This window comes from Pinus tabuliformis, chromosome 8 (genome assembly GCF_031772625.1).
Source record: "Pinus tabuliformis cultivar Carrire ecotype Pingquan chromosome 8, CPIR1, whole genome shotgun sequence".
Taxonomy (NCBI): Eukaryota; Viridiplantae; Streptophyta; class Pinopsida; order Pinales; family Pinaceae; genus Pinus; species Pinus tabuliformis.
The window spans coordinates 235511615-235535085 of record NC_142294.1 but is presented as its reverse complement, the minus strand read 5'-3'; the positions used below and the strand labels follow the sequence as shown (position 1 = coordinate 235535085).

Here is a 23471-nt window from a genome sequence, read left to right as displayed (position 1 = left end):
CGGCGGTGTCTATCATTGGGTTGTCCAAAGATGGTTACCCTCTGTCACAACAATACGGTCTCCTTCTTAGTTTACTGCCCCTGCTTATCCTTCAAAACATATGTTTCGATGGGCGAGGCTTGAATTTAAAGATGGTGACTACTTGTTACAATAAGGGAATTCCTACTTGGGCATTGCCCACTTTTTTAGACAAAGGTGAATGATTCCCAAACACATAACTTTAACAAAAGATCATTATTCCAGAACAACCCCACTTCCTTCGGACGGGGTACGGACTAGTCATGTTCTCTTGCGGAAATTCTTCCTTGTACCCGGAGTTTCTTCTGCCCGAAGCAGACCAGGGTGCATGCCCCCTGGGTCCTAGTCTTTCTTTCCGAATTACTCGCGCTCATCGGGAAGGAGGACTGGGGGCGGAGGCGAATCTTGAGTGAACAGACCATTTAGGATTGGTATTTGACTATTTGCGATGCGAGATCCCGGAAATGAAAGCTGGTCTACGAGCTTGACCACCCTTCCTTCGTGTGGAAAACACATTACTCTAAAGAGTGAGGAGACTATCGCTCCCATGCAATAAATATAGTCGCGTCCAAGGAGTAGGTTATAATCCAAGGGTCCTTGAACTACCAACACGTTCATCCTGACGGTCTTCCCCTTCAATGTAACAGGTACATCGGGGAGGATTCCTAATGGTCGACTGGTTCCTTTATCAAAACCTGAGAGATTTCTCAACTCAGGTAAAAGCGCTGGGGAACCCAGTGCTTTCCAAGCAATAGAGGAAAGGATACTCACAGACGCCCCTTCATCAATGATAGTACCAGCCATAACCATTCTATAGATCTGGACAATGATTCTAAATGGTGTACTGGCTGGTAACCGGGGTCTGCCTAGTTGATTCCAATCAAAGGATACAACCAGGTTGCTTGGTGGTGGGACCGAATATACGGCCGGATACGACTCAGATGATGTTCCTTCCTGCGATAAAGGAATGGGCGCATTGCCCGGATGCTCGTCGGAGTCGGTGCTGATAAAGAGAACCTGGATGGTGTCATCCTTGTTCTCATCAGTGAGGGTGTCACATGAAGACGACACTTCGGTGACGGTGTCATTTGAAGACAGGTCTTCAATGACGGAGTCATTGGACGATAGAACCTTTGAAGGAAGAACCGGGTCAACTGCCGTTTCGACCTTTAGATTTTCGTCTGGTCTAGATTCGGTAGGTTCATTCTCAATGACTGACACATCAGCTGACCACTTGAGTGGTTCAACTGGATTTTCAACTATCGAGGGATTAGGCGCGAGTTTTCGGTATCCAGGCGGAAGTTGCACCGGTGACACCGGGCGATCTTCCAAAACTCTCTTTGCCTCATCTAAGAATGGACATTTGTGGATGGCATGGTGACCTTCACACAATAGACAGGGTGATCTTGGTCCCCTTCTTCGTCCTTCACTCTCGCTAGTTGAGGGAATGCAATCAACTTGACAACCAGAGGTTGATGCTACCGGATTGTGCAACCTCGGGGACCAGTCCCTTAGTATCCGGGGAATACAAGGACAATCATGATGGAAATGGATCCCTTTGCAAATGACACATGGCGATTTAGGCCCGGTCGGTGCAGTGTGTGGGTTTTTGTCAGTTTTCTTCTGCTTGCCCCCAGTCGCCTTCGCCAGAGGCTCCTTCTGCTTCTTCCCTTTCTTCTTCTTTTCTTTCTTCTCCTTGGGAGGCTGACTTTTGCCGGCTCTACCCTGCGAAGATGAAGGATCAGAGGAAGTATCACAAGTGGTAGAAGGCTGGTGGGTAGTTCTAGATTGTTCTGACAGTTGATTCGACTGCTCAGGATTAGTGGCGATTTGGACAACATTAGTTGAAAAGAGCCAAACAGGAAGGCCGATTGTCAATCCTGGAAGTGACAATGTAGCCATATGAGGCGCACCAACATCTCCCTAAGAGGAGAAGGGATTTGGACTTCCGCCAAGGTTACTTCCTTGGTTGGTGGGCTCCATACTTTTCAACTGAAAGATCAACGTGGGAATAACAGGTGATTATGTTCCGCTTTAAAATAAGTTTTATTTACGACGCTTTTAGACACAAACTTGCTTTTTCATGTTTTAAGAGTCGAGAAAAAGCTAAAGATGACTCTAGTCGCCTTCGATGTATTAACGAGCCCGAAGTGACAAATGCTCGGTTGGACCTTTTCAGTTATAGAGTTTGAAAAGGGCCAAAAGAAACTGCTCTGGAGATCTAGGCAGAGGGTGTGCCAAACCTTTCGCGAAACCACAGAATACGTTTTACGGTACGGGTGGTCGATCTTCGTGAATGCTGTGTTCACTGCATCGCGATCAGTAGGGCGGCCGACACGGTTTCCTAAGGATAAAGGATAAAAGCCTATAGGGGTCTCCCAATATACGCGACGGTACGCGGGAGCTCAAATCCGTGTTAGTGCCACCGACTCTCAGGAGGAATCACCCACCTTCGTAGAGATCGACAGTCACTATGTTTAACGACGCCGGAACACGTCTCTACCTAGACCTCTAGATGTTTGCGTTAAATTCCAAAGCGTTGTTATGTAAATTGAGTTTATTTTAATGTTGATCTTTCTTAACAGTTTGCCTTTCAGGTTCGCCACGAGATGTATATATACAACTTCCTATATGCAATCTAAGAATGAGAAGCAAAATCTTTTCAATCTTTCAACTTTGAAAACCTTAATCTACTTGAGGAAAGAGCAAGACACAACTTTTTCCACAGATCAAAGAACACACACTAAAATGCACATTTTCCTAAATCGTCAAGCATACAGTCAAATGCAAAATGCACAATGCATGTATTTCTTTTCGTTATCCTTAATGTTGATGCTTAACAAAAGGAAACTGTTGTATGATTTTTGAATCAACTTTCAAGTAGAAATAAACAAGCTTGTCCATAATCAAAAGAACACCTTATGAAAGACTTGTTTTAAATACAGGAAAAGTATAGATTCAAACCATAAAGTGAGAAGCAAACCAATCCAAAACAGCTATGAACAGCAATAACACTAACTCATAAGATCGCAATCTAAGAGGCCACAGCTACTAGGTTCGCTTTTCACAATGGGAAATTGTAACTGAAACAAGAAATACTGAAAGAACGTTTACAATTTCATCACACAACTGAGGCGGAATAATGTCAAGGAGAAGTGGTCTACAGCAAATACAATAACCAGCAAGCAATCAGTCAAAACAAGTGCAAACAGGGCCAAGACACAAAGGAAGAGCTGAGCTAGACTAAGGCCAACTGGACCAGCGCAGGCACTGGTCTTCCAGTTTCACTCTCAGCGCAGTTCCCGAAGGGAGCACCTGCACTGTAATGCAGACTGCCTGTGGACAGCCTGCACTGACTTACGAGAGTTACGTCTGCTAAGAATTCCGGGTCATAAAAAGCTCAAAAATGTACTGTTTTGACTGAAATAAAATGCTATGGGTTAAGTACAGGCTAAGGGATTATCAAGAGGATAAAGATCTATCACAAAGAGTAAGGATTCATCTGTAGATTAGCTCTTTAAATCTTGAATTTGCTCAGCGAAGGAGCAAGAGTAGCAAAAACCCTCTACTTCGCTTTTGATAGAGTCAAAAGCTTTTCGATTCGGTACTCCTTTCTTCAAGAAATGAATAGCAAAATACTACAACAACAAGATACTAGGATCTCCCCAGTGGAGTCGCCAGTTTGTTGTGGGGAAAAGTATCCGATGCGGATGACACTAACCCTTTCTAAAGGTGACAGACTTTAGCAACAATTGAATGACAAAGTTTTCATGTTCATCTTTATGAAAGCACAGAGAGAATAGAAAGAAAATCAACCAACCTGGTGTCTTGCGCTTAGTCGATCCTTGTCCTTCTCGCTTTGTATCCCGTTCCCAGCTCTTTACTCTCCAAGCCGATCCAGCTACACACAGAATCTGCACAACAAAAGGGAGCAAACTACGAGATACAAGCAATCATAATTGAAGCATGGATTAGGTTGCATCAAATATACATGTAAACACAAAAGCATCTATGTAAAACAAGTATATAGAAGAACATGCAAACTTTATTGATAGAAAGTAACAGGGTTCCAGAGGAAGTTACAACCAATGATGTTGGCCCCAATCCAGCAACACCTCCTCGGCAGCAAGAACTCTCTTCTTCACCTCTAGTAAAACAATCACCCAATAATCCTGGCAGTATACCAACAGCACCTCCTTGCTTATACCAAAATTCCAGCCTCCATAGACCTCATAGAAGAGCTCTATATATAGGAGAGAAGAGAAAAGGATGAGTCAGCTTGAGACTGACATGAAGCTGCCTTGTGTCCTCTCCATCTCCAGTTAATCTTCAGTTCCTGTGTCCACTTGGAGATCCTTGCTTACACATGGTGATCAAGTACCTCTTACTCATCACAGGGCGAATCTCATGACCCAAGTGTCAGTTTGGAAGCTTCCTGGGCAATTGACACCTTGCAGGAGGACTGTGCCACTTGGCCAATCTCGCCCAGCGCAGGTAGCCTTCATTGTTTTTGACTTCCAGCGCAGGTACAGAGTGGGACAGTTGCAATACAATGCAGAAGCTCAGTTAAGCAGCTGACATGATCCAAAATAAGCCTGTTCTGAAGTGTTTTCAGGTGGAGAACTGATTGGAAGTGCTGTTGATTGATGACCTTGTTCTTTTAGGGGTAAGAACAACATGTTTAGGGACTGAGGATCCCTGTAATTATCGACATTTCCTGCTCCTTGACGCGAGGCACAAAAATGTATATAACATACATCCAGGAAGAAATACAGTTCCTAAACATCCCCTCGCTCGGCGCAGCATACCGGTATGCCGTCAAAGTCGAGCAGAAGTTTAAACAAAAGAAGCGAGACTTTGGATCAGCGAATCCAAAGCAGGGGAAAGGTGCCCCTAAACCACAGAACAAAGGACAAAGCCAAGGCGGGACAGCCCAAGACAACCAGCTGAAGCTGCAAGCAAAGAGCAACGCCGCGAAGCCGAGAAAGGACACTGGAAAATGGTGCGAGTTCCATAAGAGCTCCACTCACAACACAAGTGAGTGTCGGGCCAAACAGTCACTGGTGGCTGAGCTAAAGGTTTCAGAATCAGATGCATGTTCCGACTCTGAGTCAGAACCCGATAAGGGGTATGAAAAAGGGAAGCAGATCATTGATGCGGATCCCAGCGCCACTGTTGCTACCGCAAAGATCCAGAAAAATGAACCCGAAGATCCAGAGGAGGAGGAGCGTCTCTTCCACTCCCAGATGTGGGTCAAGGGCTCCCCGATACAGTTCATTGTTGATAGCGGGAGTCAAAAGAACCTCATTTCGGCAGAGGTCGTGAAGCGGTTGGGCTTACCGACCACAGCACATCCACAACCATACACCATTGGGTGGCTTTACCAAGGGCAAGATCTTCGCGTGAGCCAGCAGTGTCGCCTTCCATACAACATCAAGCCCTTCACGGATGAGGTATTGTGTGACATTGCTCCCCTTGAAGTTTGTGATGTATTACTAGGACAACCATACTTGTGGAAGCGACATGCTGTGTATGAATCAAGGCCCCGTGCTGTTATTATTACATTGGGAAATAAGTTGTTCAGGATACCAGAGGTACCACCACCTGCCGCCATCTCTTTGATTACTGCAAAACAATGCAGTAAGATCATTTCCAAAACCAGGAAATTTGTTTTCCTGATGATACGCCCTCAAGGGAAGAAGAAGACAGTGGCCGCGGCCTCCAAACGAGGTCCCTCTGCACGGCAGCTACAAATGGACAAGATTGTGGAGGAGTACAAAGACATCTTCACCTCCCCGGCAGGGGTTCCTCTGCACTGTCAAGTCAAGCACTCCATTGATCTGACCCCAGGTGCGCCGCTACCCAATGGACCAATTTATCGGCGCTCCGTTCTGGAGAACAATGAAATCAAGAGGCAGATTCAGGAGCTCCTACAGAAAGGTCACATCCGTCCGAGTTCTTCGCCCTGTGGGAGCCCGATAGTGTTGGTACAGAAGAAGGATGGGACGTGGAGACTCTGTATTGACTATCGGGCGCTGAACAAGATCACTGTCCGTAATAGGTACCCGATCCCGCGGATTGATGACCTCCTAGACCAACTAAAGGGGGCGAAATATTTCAGCAAGATCGATCTGAAGTCAGGATATCACCAGGTACCAATTGAACCCTCAGATGTGTGGAAGACTGCCTTCAAATCCAAGGAGGGCCTCTTCGAATGGTTGGTCATGCCTTTCGGATTGACGAATGCTCCTGCAACCTTTATGAGGCTAATGGATGACATCTTGCGGCCATTCACCAACTCCTTTGTAGTAGTATACTTGGATGACATTCTGATCTTCAGCCAGAGTTGGGAAGAGCACCTCCACCACATCCGACAGGTTCTCCAAACACTGCGGCAACACAAGCTATGTGCCAATTTGGAGAAATGCACTTTTGGCATGACCGAGGTCCAGTATCTGGGATACATCATTGATGAACAGGGGGTGCATGTCGATCCAGCCAAGGTCCAAGTCATTCGGGATTGGCCCTCTCCAACCACTCTAACAGAGCTCCGCAGCTTTCTAGGTCTTGCCAACTTCTACCGCAGGTTTGTGTTGGGATTTTCTCATATTTCTTGGCCCTTGAGTCAAGTCACCAAGGGCGGGGCGAAAGCAAAATTCTTTTGGTCTGAATCTCAACAGAAGGCATTCAGGGAGTTGAAGGATCGCCTCTGCACGGCACCAGTGCTCGCGTTACCAGATTTACAACAACCATTTGAGGTCGAGACAGATGCCTCTGACTATGCTATTGGGGCAGTCCTTACTCAACATGGACATCCAGTGGCATATCACAGTGAAACACTTTCAGACACAGTCCGGAAGTACCCCACTTATGATAAAGAGATGTATTCCATTGTACAAGCCTGCCGACAATGGAAGCATTACAATTTGGGGAAGGAAACGGTCATCCACACAGACCACCGACCTCTGCAATTCATACAGACCCAAGGGAAATTGCAGAATGATCGCCATCAGAAGTGGTCTACATACCTGCAACAGTTTCACTTGAATATCAAGTATAAAAAGGGCAGCACCAATAATGTTGCAGATTGCCTCAGTCGACCACCGATCATGGCGCTAACCACCGTGCTCAACTCTTGCGGGCACGAGACTTCTGATTGGCCACTTCTCTACAAAAGCGACCCAGAATTCGGCCACACATACCAGACACTCTTGGAGGGTCGGCAGGTTGCAGATTTTCACCTCCAGGATGCCCTATTATGCCACCTCGGTCACCTTTGTGTTCCTTCAAGCGAGCGTGCCAAGATGATTTGGGAAGCACACTACAGTCGGGCTGCTGGGCATTTCGGGGTCGAGAAAACAGTGGCAGTACTGCAAAACTATTTCTATTGGCCGAATCTTCGACAGGATGTTGGGAAGTACATCCGATCATGTACTGCCTGTGCCATTGCCAAACCGACCATTAAGAAGCAAGGCCTCTATACCCCGTTGCCTACCCCTAGTCGACCTTGGGAATCCATCTCCATGGATTACATGTCAGGCCTTCCTTCCACTAAGCATGGAAATGACTGTGTTTTTGTGGTCGTCGACAGGTTCTCAAAGATGGCCATTATGATGGCCTGCAAGAAGAATATCACAGCAGAAGCCACTGCTAAACTCTTCTTTGAACGAGTGTGGGTGCACTTTGGGATCCCACAGTCTATCATCTCAGATCGGGACAGTCGGTTTCTCAGCACATTTTGGTCCAGTCTCTGGTCAATGCTGGACACCAAACTCACGAAGTCCACAGCCTTCCATCCTCAAACTGATGGCCAGACAGAGGTTGTCAACAGGATGATTGTGCACATTCTGCGCATGTATAACTCAAAGCATCCACGCACATGGGACGAGAGCCTCCCCTATGTTCAGCACAGCTACAACCGAGCTCTTCACAGCTCCACTGGCCATAGCCCTTTTCAGGTGGGTTTAGGATTCCAGCCACTATGCCCCATTGATGTGGCCATGCCACTTGCAGCTACTCACATGAATTCAGCTCATGTCCAGTCCGAAACAGATAAGGCCACCAGCTTCATTGAGCGCATCCAACATATTCGCCAGTAGGTCCATGACATTCTTGAGAAATCAAATGCCAAGTACAAGCAGCGACATGATCAACACCGGGTGCCACACAAGTTTCAGGTGGGCGACAAAGTCTGGTTGCATTTGCAAAAGGAACGCCTTACTGGAGCCTATCGGAAATTGAGACCACTTCGATATGGTCCTTACACCATTACTAAGGCTATGGGAGACAATGCATTTGAGCTCAGCATTCCCCCATTCCTTGGCCTGCACCCAGTGTTCAATGTGGACCGCCTTCGGCCATACTTTCCACCATTGCTAGACACATCCGACATTGCAGAACAGCTCAAACCCACAGAATTAAATCCAGATTGCATGGAACAAGCTGCAACTGATCGGATCATGGACACACAGATCAAGAACACTCGCCAACAGCATATCCAACTGTATCGAGTTGTCAAAGCAGGCCAACTCCTTCAGCAGGGCAAGTGGCTCACCAGGGAACAAGTTCAACAGAGGTTTCCTCATCTCATGGAGGAGCTCAACGCAATGGGGACCATTGCTTCCTAAGGGGGGAGGAATGATCCAGGTGGATATTGGTGGCCACCTGCCAGGTCCACCTGGACCCCCACCATTGTCTTTCTCAGCATTTTCAGTTTCCTTAATTGTAGCACAGTTTACTATTTTTAGCAGTTTTTCGGGTCCTGAACTTCCGGAGCCATTTTGAGGCCCTAAACGACGTTTTTTTGGAATTCTGGGGCAACCGAGCCCTATGTTGCCTCCCAAAGTGGTAGTACTCGGATAGATCTTTCTAACGAGCTATCGTACGCGTCAAACGGAGATCGTATGCCAAAGTTACGACCCCGGGAAATTGATGTACCAATTTACCCAAACGGGGCCCACAATTTGGCGTTTCATCTTCTAGGGTTAGGTTTCGGTATGTGAAGGGTTTTCCATTGTTTCTCAACAATAAATAGGCCTTCGAGCCTCATTGTAATACAGTTCAGAACAGTTCAGAGGCATGTAGCCATCACATCTCTTCTCAGAGATAAGCTACCATCGCCCTAGCTAGTTTATTGCCATTTCTATTTGTAAGCATATGTCAGTATTTTCCATTAATGAAATGAAGTATTATTTCCGCTGCATCTTTGTGTATATGGTTATCTCTGTAATTTGTTGCATTCCTGCTTAAATCTGGATCAGGTGTTTCCCATTGTATTGCACCCATTCCCGGCATCCGCTTAGATGCTTTCAGCAATTCTTCCATACCAACTTGGCTGCCGAGGGTTGCTTACCTTTTGCCTTACCTTTTTGCCAGGAGCCAGTAGGCCTTACCTTTATATATGGCTCAGAAGTTTAAAGCCTGTTATTTCTTTATATATGAGCACAGTTGCAGGGATGGTATAACAGGTTACAAAGAGACAAAGTTCTTGCGCAGTGGAAGAATTGTCAGCAAAAAATGTCTCTGCATGTTCACTGTCATATAAGTGGAGGGCATTGGCTCCTGGATGCCATTGCCAGAATTAGATTTTACATCTTCCGCAAGGAACTGCCTGTGCTTCATTTCTTTGTTTTTTTAAAAAGATTTCAAGGTATATTTGCAAGAAATTTTATTAGCTTTTTGTATAACCTTTCAAAATGAAAACATATATACCATTTTGAAAACAGATATACCAAGGAACGAAACATGCATACCAAGGATTTGGAGCACGTCCAAAGGTTGGAATTGAAAACTTGCAGACTCTTCTGGGTAGGTGGCGACAAAACGACAATGAAATAGTGAAGGAGGTGGCCCTAGTTTCTGCCTAAGCCTTCTACGCCGACTATCTTTTACCATGCCAGAGTTGCATGGTAATAGCCATGTGGAAGGGGCCTTGATAGACATGTGGAAAGGGCCCTGAAAAGGCCTCAAAGTATATTGGTTGGCTACCAAAGCTTTGATATAAATAAACTACCTGCATAAAATACTTTACCTGTGCAAACTTACGATAAAATAACTTGTCCCGGCTGAAAGGGCTTCAAAGTATATTGGCTGGCTACAAAAGCTTTGATATAAACAAATGTCCTACATATAATACTTAACATGCGCAAACTTACGATAAAATAACTTGTCCCTGCTAAAATAACATCGGGGCAAGTGAAGCTTGTAATAAGACCTTGAATTCAAAAGTTAGGTTATAAGTTAGTGAAGCTTGTAATAAGACCTTCAATTCAAAAGTTTGGTTATAAGTTTCTTACACCAAAATTTCCAGGGATAAACTTTGGTTAAATTTTGATAGCGCACAATTTTTGTTGGTCAAAGGACTGATTAATGGTTGGTCAACGACGTATCGATTGCTAGAGTCTCTGCATTGCCGGAGGCAGGGACTAATAATGAGTGAATGAATGTTTCAGATGTGATCAAAGGCAAGGACTAATAATGAGTGAATGAATGTTTCAGATATGATTAGGGGCAGATTGCAGTTGTCCACGATCATGGGAAAACTCTCTGCAAATTCCCCATTACCAGTCATACTTTTGAACTCGCGTATCTCTCCCAGATCACAGTTTCAAACATTTATTTATTCATTCCAATAATAATAATGAGTGAATGAATGTTTCAGATGTGATCAGGGGCAGATTGCAGTTGTCGACGATCATGGGAAAACTCTCTACAAATTCCCCATTACCTGTCATACTTTTCAACTCGTATATCTCTCCCAAATCACAGTCTCAAACATTTATTTATTCATTCCAATAATAATAAGTGAATGAATGTTTCAGATGTGATCATGGGCAGATTGCAGTTGTCGACGATCATGGTAAAACTCTCTGCAAATTCCCCCTTACCGGTCATACTTTTCAACTCGCATATCTCTCCCCGATCACAGTCTCAAACATTTATTTATTCATTCCAATAATAATAATGAGTGAATGAATGTTTTAGATGTGATCAGGGGCAAATTGCAGTTGTCGACGATCATGGGAAAATTCTCTGCAAATTTCCCATTACCCGTCATACTTTTCAACTCGCATATCTCTCCCATATCATAGTCTCAAACATTTATTTACTCATTTCAATAATAATAATGAGTGAATGAATTGTTGGGAATTTTCTGGTAAATTGTGAAACAAAATCACTGAACAGAGAACAATGCTCTATTTCCTTTCATTCTTTACACTGTTGTGTAAAAATTTCTTACATTTACTGTTGTAAATGTAATTCCTTACATATGTTGCTTCATTTTCTTTACATTGCATTTCAACCAACCAAAAAAAAATTCATATGCTGCTGCGTATTTGCATTACAATGCCCATTTTCCCTCTGCGTATTACACTACATACATTACATATTAAAAAAAAAAACAACATTACCCTCAAGCTGCTGTGCGAATTGGGTTTTCATTCTCCACAAAAATGATTCTGCGCTGCCCCTGTTTTCTTCTTCGCACTTCTGTGCATATTACATTGCATATACAATACATAATAAAACAAACATTACATGTTTTTTACCTATGCTATACTCACGTGAGAATTAAAAACAATATAATTAAAACTTTTACCTACTGTCTACCAATCACAATTACATTTCATTTAATTTCTTTGTTGACAGAACCGGTGGTCAAAACACAAAAGCTTTCACGTCACGTCACGTCATGTTCAGGCCTGTATGCATCTTTGAATTCAATTAACGGTTTCAAGCCTTCATTTTAATCGAACGACTGTCATTAATTCCCTGGGAGCCCCTTTTAATCGAACTTTACATTCTGAGGATTGGTGGTTTTGAAACCGTATAGTGGACACGTGTCAACTAGTCGGTGTGATCGGAGCCCTCGGAGGTAAAACCACAAATTGCAAAAGGCGGTGCGGGGAACTGTACTGGCAGTTTTCCAGAAATAAATGACGCGGCATTGTCCAACTATTACGGCAGTTGAAATTACAATTTCAACACTCTAATTTAATTTCATCTGCTGGGTTATCAATCATACCCAGACATTTCCTCAAAAATTCAAAAATTTTCTGGCCCAATGGCTTGGTCAGAATGTCTGCAACCTGCTCCTGAGTCCTGCAATGTTGTAAAACAATTTCACCATTGTTTACCAATTCCTTGATGTAGTGAAACTTTGTGTCAATCTGCTTCGTTCTCTTATGAAACACATAACTTGGATAATGCAATAGCTGAGCTATTGTCACAAAAAATCACAGTTCCTTTTGCTTGCTCTTGGCATAAACTTCTTAATATCATTCTCATCCAAACTACTTGACATGCTGCTGCTGTAGCTGCCACATATTCTACCTCTGCTGTTGACAACACTACAATAGACTGTTTCTTAGAAGCCCATGAAATGGCTCCTGAACCCATGTGAAAAACATAACCGGATGTGCTTTTCCAATCATCTACACTTCCAGCCCAATCACTATCAGTGTAACCAATTAAATCTGAACATTCTGAAGTAGTATATAAAATGCCAAACCTTTTAGTGCCTTTGACATACCTCAGAATTATTTTTGCTACCTATCAATGTGCTTCTTTTGGCCTCTCCATGAATCTGGAAATTAAACTAACAACAAACATTATATCTGGTTTAGTTGCAGTTAAATACATGAGGCTGCCAACTATGCTCTTGCACAAACTAGGATCAAAATCCTTGATGCTGTCCTCTTTGCTGAGTTTTAATCCCGTCACTGTGGGAGTGATTGCTGCCTTGTTGTCTTGCATATTAAATCTTTCCAACACTTCATTAACATATTTTGCTTGTGAGATAAAAATCCCATTTTCATTTTGATCTACTTCTATTCCTAAGAAGTATCTTAGCAAACCCATGTCAGTCATTTCAAATTCTTCTTTCATGACTGTTTGAAATTTTCAATGAGATGATCATCATTACCTGTGAAAATAACATCATCAACATACAACACAACAATTAGCATTTTACCATCCTTTTCTTTGATGTAGAGGGTGGGTTCTCCCTCACACTTTGCAAATTCATTTTCCAGTAGATAGGAATCTATCCTACTATACCATGCTTTTGGTGCTTGCTTCATCCCATAAAGAGCTTTTTTCAATCTGCATACTTTGTGCTCTTGGCCTTTCTTTTCATAGCCTAGAGGTTGTTCAATGTAAACCTCTTCCATTAACACTCCATTTAGGAATGTTGACTTCATGTCCATTTGGTAAACTTTCCACTTGTTTTGTGTTGCTATGGACAACACTGCTCTCACGGTTTCCATTCTAGCAACCGGTGCAAACGTTTCTTCATAGTCTCTCCCATACTGCTGCTTATATCCTTTGACAACAAGCCTTGCCTCGTGCCTTCCTATTTTGCCTTCAGCATTACTCTTGGTCTTGTAGACCCATTTGACTCCAATGACTTCTTTTCCTTTTGGTAGTTCAACTAAATCCCATGTATTGTTTCTTTCTATGGCAATGATCCCGTCATCCATAGCTTCTATCCATTTCTTATACTTAATTGCATCTTTCAAAATGAATAGGGTCATCAACATGACAATATAAAGCAAACAAAGAATTCGTACCTTCATCATAAATGTCACTTAAATTTCTGAACTTCTTAGCTCTTTCATTTGGTGTACAAGTGCTTGAAGACACACTTGAATTTCCTCCTTGTGATGTACTTGGAGAAGCACTTTCATTTCTCTTCAAGGGTGTCCCCTATTGTCCTTGTGTTGGTGCTTCTGTTTGGGGATGTATTTCAGCCATCTCCCCATCATCTTCATCATGAGACAAATAATTTTTAACATTTATTGTTTTCTCTATGCTTCCATCCCAAGCTTCCTCCTCAATGAACTGAACATCTCTGCTCACACAAAGCTTCTTGGTGGATAGGGTATACAACCTATAAGCTTTAGATTCCTCATTGTATCCAATGAAAATACATTTCTCCCCTTTGCTGTCCAACTTCTTCCTTAGCTGATCTGGAATGTGTTCATAAGACACACATCCAAAAACTTTCATGTGTGTGACTCCTTGCTTTCTCCCACTCCATGCTTCTATCAGCACTTTGTTCATGACTGCTTTTGTAGGACACCTATTCAAAATATATACTACACAGTGTACAACTTCAGCCCAATAATCATTTAACAAATACTTTGCCTTTAACATGCTCCTCGCCATATCCATGATGGTCCTATTCTTTCTTTCAGCTACTCTGTTTTGCTACGGAGTGTACCTTGTGGTAAACTGTTTGTGTATTCCTTTTTCTCTACAAAACCATAAGAATTCCTTGGAGATATACTCACCTCCTCTATCAGTTCTTAGAACTTTGATATACAGCCCACTTTGATTTTCCACAAGTGCCTTGAAATTCCGAAATTTTTCAATCACTTCACTTTTGTTCTTCAAGAAATAAACCCAAGTCTTTCTGGTGAAATCGTCAATGAATGTTAGAAAATATTGGCTGCCTGCTAGTGATGGAGTTTTCATCAGTCCACATACATTTGAGTGAACAATCTCTAAGGGTGCTTTTGCCCTTATGCCTTTCCCTGATGGAAAACTTTCTCTGTGTTGTTTCCCCAAGATACAACCTTCACAAAGGCTGTCCGGTTTCTCTATCAATGATATTCCTCTTACCATTCCTTTTCTACTCAACAAGTTAAGGCCTCCAAAGTTGAGATGTCCAAATCTCAAGTGCCACAACCAATTTTCATCCTTTGGTACGATTTGGAAAGCCTCTTGTGTGACTGTTGTAATTTCTTCTTTATTTTCCAAATCTACTTTTATTCTGAGAGGGAATAGCCTATTCCTTGTCATCTTCACTTCAGCAATACATCTTTGTGTTCCGGAAGAAAACGCATACTGAGCAGTATCTTCATGTCGATTCCCATCATTTCCCTGCTCAGAAGATGGGTGTCCTTAACACCCTCACTACTCGTGCCCTCAGGATTTCTGATAATGAGAGCTTTGATAAGGAGAGATCACATCTCCTTGATGTCTTTGTGGAAAATGGATATAGTAGACGCCTAGGTCAGAAGGCGTTCCTTAAAGCATCTAGAAATGTAGTTATTAGGAAAGAACCTAAGGAATGCCAACTAGGTGTCCATCTTCCATATGTCCAAGGAACCACAGACATGATTGCTCGGATCCTTGAGAGGCATAATATTCCCTCTTCATTTAGACCCCTCAAAACTATTCGTAATTCCCTCTGATCGGTTAAAGATCCCGTTAACCCCAAGGACATGAAGGGTGTCTACTTGATCCCTTGTTCTTGTGGGACCCCCTACATCGGGGAAACAGGGCGCTCCATCCATCAGAGGATTTGCGAACATGCAGCTGACCTAAGACATGGGAGAACCAAGTCTTCAGCGCTGGCAGAGCATGTGGATAAGACCAAGCATCACGTTTGTATTGAGGAGGCTAAGGTTATTGCCAAGGTTGCCCAGTTCCATCATCGGAAACTCAGGGAAGCTATTGAGATCGAAAGAAGGCCTAACAATCTCAATAGAGATGACGGCTGGAAGATCAGTAGATGTTGGATCCCTGCCCTTTCTTCTTAGTCTCCCCCCCCCCCCCTTCTTTCATCTTTTTCGCTTTCGTCGTTCCCCTAGAGCCTTCCTATCTCCTAGGGTTTATCCTTTTTGGCTCTGGACTCTTTCCAGGCCTTCTTCTCTTTATTTTGTGTCACTCATTTTTCCCGGATTGATTTTGGTATCTATTTATTTACTTATTATTATTATTATTATTATTTTAATCTTATATTATATATATATAGATATAGATTAATTATTTATTTATCTATTAACGAATATATATTATTATTATTATTATTATTATTCTTATTTTTATTGTTAAGTCATCCCCTTTTCCCTAATTATTATTGTTATAACAAATATTTATTTACTTATGTTTTTATTATTATTATTTATTTATTTATTTATTAGTTCTTCGTAACTAATTTATATATATATTATTATTATTTTATTATATACTAATTTTATTCATCTATTAAAGAATATATATTATTATTATTATTATTTTATTATTTTTTCATCACTAATTTTTATATATTGTTAGTATTGGTAATTTATCTATTTATTAACGGATATATATTAGTATTATTATCATTGTTATTTTCTTATTATTATTTACTTTATTATTTCTTTCATAACTAATATATTATTATTATTCTTTATTTTTATATAGATTTTTATCTATTTATTTATTTATCTAGCAAATATATATTATTATTATTTATTTATTTGCTGATTTGTATTATTATTATTGCCTTGTTTATAAATAAGTTAGGTCTTCGATTTAACTAATTCCCATTTAATAAAAAATTTTAATTATTAAATTATACATTTTAACTAATTATTAAAGTAAACCCCTTCTTAAATTATTTCATTTATATAATTATATATTTATATATAGGTATGGTCATTACTATCTTCCTTGAAATAATCAATTTGACTTTTTGACTGTCCCTAAGTCATAGCTAGCCGTTAATCTAGATAGCTGTTGGAGGCTCTTCTCAAACTATTTAACATGCAAAGCTGGATCTGTTTCTTCAACTTGTCCTAACGATGAGCCACACTTGCTGGCTCGAAACGCGTCGACAAAGGTCTTTTTATATGTGATTTACACTGAAGCTCTTCTTATAACTATTATGGATCACATAAGTCTCAATTCAACAATACATCTTTTGCTGGGTGCTCTATCCATGATGGTGCATATATCATTCTCAAATAAAACATTGTAACCCTTTTGAACAAGCTGTCAAATACTTAAGAGGTTACACTTCATTCTAGGAACATAATAGACATATGCTATGGTTTTATTTTCACCTTTCTTTGTAAATATTTTTACTTCTCCTTTTTCCCTAACAGAAATTTTACTATCAGTCCCAAGTGTGACTTATGATTTCACATTTTGATCTAAAGCAGAAAACAGGGCTATGTTTCTTGTCATATGGTTGTTACAACTGGAGTCTAGAAATCATATATCATCACTGTTTGTTTCAGCCATGTTACAAGCTAAAAGCACATTATCTTGGCTGATATTTTCTCTACTGATATTTGCACTAGATCTATTATTCATATCATGCTTCTTCTTCCTACATTCATTTGCATAATGCCCATATTTTTAAAATAATAACATTGGACATTGGATTTTTCATACCTTTGTCCTTGAGCATGATGTTGTCCACTTTGTTGACTGCTGCCTTGGCCTTGGTTCTGATTTGGATTGCTACCTCTTCCTTGAGCATTTGCTGGACTGTTCCTTCCACCTTTGTTTTGGCTTCTGCCTCTTCCTCTCTTGCTTCCTCTGCCTTGACCACTTCCTCTTCCAAAGGACATCTGGGTCTTGAAGGCTTGCTCTAGAGATGAGTTTTCATTTCTACTCAATCTCTGCTCATGTGTTATCAGTGATGCATGTAGTTCATCAACTGAGAAATTTGTGAGATCCTTTGTCTCTTCTAAGGTGGTGACAATCACATCGAACTTTGAGGGTAGGACCCTCAACAGTTTCTCCACAATCCTCCTTTCTTCAAGAACTTCTCCATGAGTACTTATCTGTGTGACCAGACCAATCACATGTGTAAAGAATGAGTCAATATTGTCTGACTCCTTCATGCACAGGTTCTCAAAATCTCTCCTCAACAGCTGTAGTTTTGTTGTCTTCACTTTCTCCATGCCTTGATAGGATGTATTAAGAGTTTGCCATGCTTCTTTGGATGTCTTGGCTGCTGCTATCCTTGGAAACACACTCTCATGCACTGCTTGATACAAGAATACGAGGGGTTTTGAATCCTTCTTCTCATTTCTCTTTAACAGATCTTTCTCTGCCTGAGTTAATCTATTAAACTCATCTTCATCTCCTGGTTCTTCAAGCCCATATTCAACAAATTCCCATAAGTCTTGTGAGGCAAACAGGGCTCTCATGGTTATTGCCCAATAGTCATAGTTTTTCTCATTAAACTGTGGGAGTGAGTATTAAAAATACCCATGCTAGTGCTAGAGCCAGCCATTCCTTGCACTCTCAACTATGCTTCAAATATTTGACTGTGTATTTAAAAAAACTCCGAGTCTCTTCAACAGCTACACAAAAAACTTTGAGAAATATTTGGATCCTTTCTTGACTGAGTCTTCACTCTGCTGGAGAAGTTGCTGTAGCAAAAGAACCTTCCTTCAGCTTCTTTGACACCTTCAAAGAGCCTGAACAAGCTCCGATACCATGTTGGGAATTTTCTAGTAAATTCCAAAACAAAATCACTGAACAAATCTGTTTTCTTTCATTCTCTACACTGCTGTGTAAAAATTTCTTACATTTACTGCTGTAAATGTAATTCCTTACATATGTTGCTTCATTTTCTTTACATTACATTTCAACCAACCAAAAAAAAATTCATATGTTGCTGCATGTTTGCATTACAATGCCCATTTTCGCTCTGCGTATTATACTGCATACATTACATATTAAAAAAAAAACAACATTACCCTCACACTACTGTGTGAATTGGGTTTTCATTCTCCACAAAAATGATTCTGCGTTGCCCTTGTTTTCTTCTTCGCACTTCTGTGCATATTACATTGCGTATACAATACATAATAAAACAAACATTACATGTTTTTTACCTATGCTATACTCACATGATAATAAAAAACAATATAATTAAAACTTCTACCTACTGTCTACTAATCACAATTACATTTCATTTAATTTCTTTGCTGACAGAACTGTCGGTCGAAACACAAAAACTTTCACGTCACATCATGTTCAGGCTTGTATGCATCTTTGACTTCAATCAATGGTTTCAAGCCTTAATTTTAATCGAACGACTGTCATTAATTCCTCGGGAGCCCCTTTTAATCGAACTTTACGTTCCTGGGGATTGGTGGTTTTGAAATCGTATAGTGGACACGCGTCAACTGGTCGTTGTGATCGGAGCCCTCGGAGGTAAAACCACAAATTTCAAAAGGCGGTGCGGGGAACTATACTGGCGGTTTTTCGGAAATAAATGACACGGCACTGTCCAACTATTACGGCAGTTGAAATTACAATTTCAACAATAATAATGAGTGAATGAATATTTCAGATGTGATTAAGGGCAGATTGCAGTTGTCGATCATGAGGCTTCAGATTATGGGAAAACAAAAATTCTCTGCAAGAGTTACCACCCATCCCACTTTTGCTTCCCAATCCCATGAACGTCTTGCCTTTCTTGCTTAGTGGAGTTGCAACGCTCTTTTTATTGCAATATTTCATAGTTTTAGTTGATTCAGCGCGCAAAGTTAACTCAAGCTAACGCTCCTCTTCTTATTGTGATATTTCATATATAGTTGCAGTTGTTGATTCAGCACCCCAGTTAACTCTCCCTCTACTACCTGCTATTTGGAGTATAATTTTAGTTAATTTGACATAATGTCATGAATGCACTATCAAGACTAAATGAACTCCAGTCGAGAGCAATTCCAACTTATGCTGATGTGGAACTACGTGCTGTGGATGGAATTAAGCTTCTATTCGGAGCATGCTTTGAATTAATTTGGAGCATATTTTGAATGAATTAATTTCATGCATGCATATTCGAATTTCAACTGATACTTTCGAATTACTTCCATGCATGCACCTCATACTTTGGAATTAGTTCCATGCAACTCCCACTGTTCTTGAGGTGTGTAGTTCAATGTCGTCGAATCAACCTAAAAGTATTTGGATAATAAAATATTAGTTTACACAAATACTAAAACAATTAATTGTTTTTTATACGCGAGGACAATTTGAATCTGTGTTGTAGGCTGAAAGGGAATGTTATACAATATTAACTAAACTAAACTAAAATGTTGATGACGAAAGTTAATGTTAAATATATATTAATTAAAATACCTAAATTTAAAATGTATATATTTTATTAATGTAAAGTATATTGTAATAAAAAACATTAAATTATAAAATTTATATGAAAAATAATGTTAAATATTAAGATAATTTATTAGCCTAAAAGCATTTTTTCAAAAATATTGAGACAAACATGATTCTAAAATTTGTATTTTAAATGTAGAAATTCTAATGTTTTACAAAATTTTAAATGTCAATTATAGAAATTAATGTTAAGTATATTTTAATCAAAATCATGAAATAATTCGTAATTTCTTATCTCTCTCTCTCTCTCTCTCTCTCTCTCTCTCTCTCTCTCTCTCTCTAGATATATATATATATATATATATATATATATATATATATATATATATATATATATATATATATATATATATAACATGTTTTGATAATTCAAGAAAATGATACATTAAGATGAATTCATCAAACAGAGAGACAAGGCCTCACTCAATCCAGATTTGTTAGCCATTGGATACATACAAAAGAGAACTAAAAGTAGCTAGAAAAACTATTTAGCTTCATGTCCAGAGCCCACCAAGTACAAAGCTGGTTAAAAAAAAGAAGAAAACCTACTTGCTTCATCAGATATTTCCTTCATTTGTGTCATTTAACTAATCACCATGATAACCTACTCGAAATTTTTATAGAAACTTGTATAGTGAGTCATTTAACTAATCACCATGACCTTTAGGGTTGGGGATTTCATTTGGGGAAAAATATTATACCACCACAAAGTTTTTTAGTGGTCTTTAGTCTATCATAATTATTCCACAATCAAGTGAACATACCACCACTTTTTCTATGAATTTGTATAGAAAAATAGGACTCGCTAAAATAGTAGTTTCCTTCTTTTCCACCGTATCACATCAAGAAAATATATTTTTGCCTCAAAGCTAATCCAATTAATACCTCATAAAATGTTGATGAGAAGTCATAAATGGGATTTAGGGAGAACTATGGTTAGGGTAAATTTACATATGTCATATGATATTTGATTATTATTCTAATCCCATCCCCCTCTGGGCTACATATATTAATAACATATCACAAAAATATTATTTCCCAAAGCTTGAATTGCATTTTATACCTAAAAAATAACTAATAACATAGAGGAGAAGTCATCTATGTTGTACTAAAATCCTCCCTTTTAGGTGTCAAACTAGAACAAGATTAATAACCTTTCAGGCTTCTCCCAACCTTTGGATTAAGTTAGTGTAGATATTCAAAGCCATAATTGTACAATTAATGTTAGTATTGACATAAATTAATTCTTTATCAAATTCTTTCAAATATTTTTCCATTAATAATATGAGAGGTTGATATAATCATTTTCAAAGATTTATATAAATATAATCATAAATGAGATGTTGTAATATGCACTATATTTATAAGTAGTGCTCATGAAGGGCGTTATGTCCTCCCTCACTATAAGTGACATCAACCCCAACATTTCTCATAATTCTCTAAGATTTTTTTATTTCTTTTGTATTCATATTAAACACATACTATTCTGAATTTTTGAAAGAAGGAATATGTATAAGAATGATATTTATCAAATACAGTGTCCAATATGGTCTAGTTCCTTATCAATCAAGAATCATATGAAATATCATAACATGAGAAAGGCTTGACCCTCTTCTAGTTGTGGTGGTCATCACCTCTATTAGGTTACAACATAGCCCCAAAGTATAATTACTTAATAAGTACAAGACCAAAAAATCCAATGGAATATAATGTTGTCAGGCCACGCAGTAACTCCTCGAAGAAAAATTCGTTCGTATATTCCATTCTTTCAGGTTGGTATTTATTTTTTTCCCCTAGGAAAAAGTCGTAATTTTACTCATATGTTGATAAAATTACATTTTGTAGATGCCATAGGCATATGCAGATGGCTGATCCTGTAATAACAGGCAGCATAACAAAGAAAATAACACTGAATAGCAGATGAAAATTCCTGTAAGGACAGGATCCACTCAGAAAAAACAGAAAAAAAATAAAAAATGTTCCAGCAAGCCTATTCTTTTCTTCCCTTCTTCTTCTCTACCCGGCGCCATCCTCCCGAATCAGCTGCGGGTGTAGTTGTAGCTAGCTGGTTTCCCATGGTGATCATTTGTTGTTCTTTTTCTAATTCTGAGCCCTCCGAGCTGTGGGTTCTCTTTATGCCACTTACTTCCAATTGCAATTCTTGATGTAGATCTGTAATGATCAGCCCCTTATGAGAAGAAAGGTTTTTTGCTTCCTGAGTATGTTTCTGTCCCATTGGAGGTTCTGGTTCCATGTGGTCCTCTGGAGGGTCCTCCTTGACGTCCTCTTCTTCCAATGGCTCTGTGTGTTGCCAGCCTTTGGGTTTTTTTTGTTGTTTCTTAGTTTTCCTAGAGTCCTTTCATGCTGATGGACACTCATTTTGTAGATGCCCTGTCTGCAAACAGTTCCTGCACCGGAATGCTGTGTTTTCATAGTCGAGCTGTTGTATCCATTGGGTATTGTTGAAGTTTAGCGTGATGTGGTCTGGTAGCCCCTGACTCAGATCCACTTCTACGCATATTCTGGCGAATGTAAAGATACCCCTAACTGCTCTGTCTTCATCCATTTTTAGGAATTTCCCGAGAGAATTCCCAATGGCGGTTAGCACTTTATGATGCCAAAAATGCAGTGGGAGCCCGTGAAGCCTCACCCATACAGGCATGGTTGAGACCTTCATTGTAGTAGCATCAAATCCCAGAAACCAGGGGGTTGTGAAGAGTCCAGCACTGCCCCAAAACCATGGCCCCTGTTTAATAATGCTGTCCCTTTCCTGTTCTGTATCAAAACTAACTATGAAAAACCCCTTAGGGCAGAGGTAAATTTCACAGTTAGATGTCCACGTTGTGTAGATCCATTGATGCAAAGCATCTGATTTCAGCCAGAATCCATTGAATCTACATATGACTGCAGTATTTGATAAATCAGTATATAGATTAATTACCTCTGGTATTGATACCTAAAGAGTTGGCGATTCTAGCTTTTGTTCGACGATGTAGGGTCCTGGAAATTCTGTTGTTGGTGTTGCTTTGCTTCCCCTTTTTTCTTCTTTTCCTTTTACTGCATCTCGAAAGGAACCTGCATTTTTAGAGCTGGTTCCAGAGCTTCTGCCACGCAGTCGGAGGGTTAGATTAATGGTTGAATCATTAGCTATGCGATAATGTTGCAGGGTTTTGTTGTCTTGCAGACTGAACCCTGAATAAATGAGGTTTTGTAATCGTTCTGGGATTCCATGGCGGCCCTGTATTTCCTTTTTTAATTCCTAAATACTTGTTGTCTTCCTGAGCCGCATGCAGTAGTGTTTTCCTTCAAGCATTTTGATGAAGATTTGAATCAGATATGCATCTGAATGGGTTAGGTCGATGCTGTGGAGCCTTTGTTGAGTCAAATCCGTACCCCTGCGCATTGGATCACTCCTGTGGAACCCTGCCTTTGCAAGGTTTGGTCGGTTGTGAGGCTTGTCGTGCTCTGCGGCATTTGTTGTAGCAACCGTTCCCAATCTGGGCATTTTATCTTGTGCAAATCTGATTGTAGGTGAGCTG

General features: G+C 40.2%; 1 pseudogene; it reads left to right on the top strand.

Moving 5' to 3' along the window:
• Positions 1-23090, top strand: part of LOC149234995 (protein STAY-GREEN homolog, chloroplastic-like) — a 28819-nt pseudogene extending 5729 nt beyond the window's left edge.
• Positions 23091-23471: the final 381 nt, after the last annotated feature.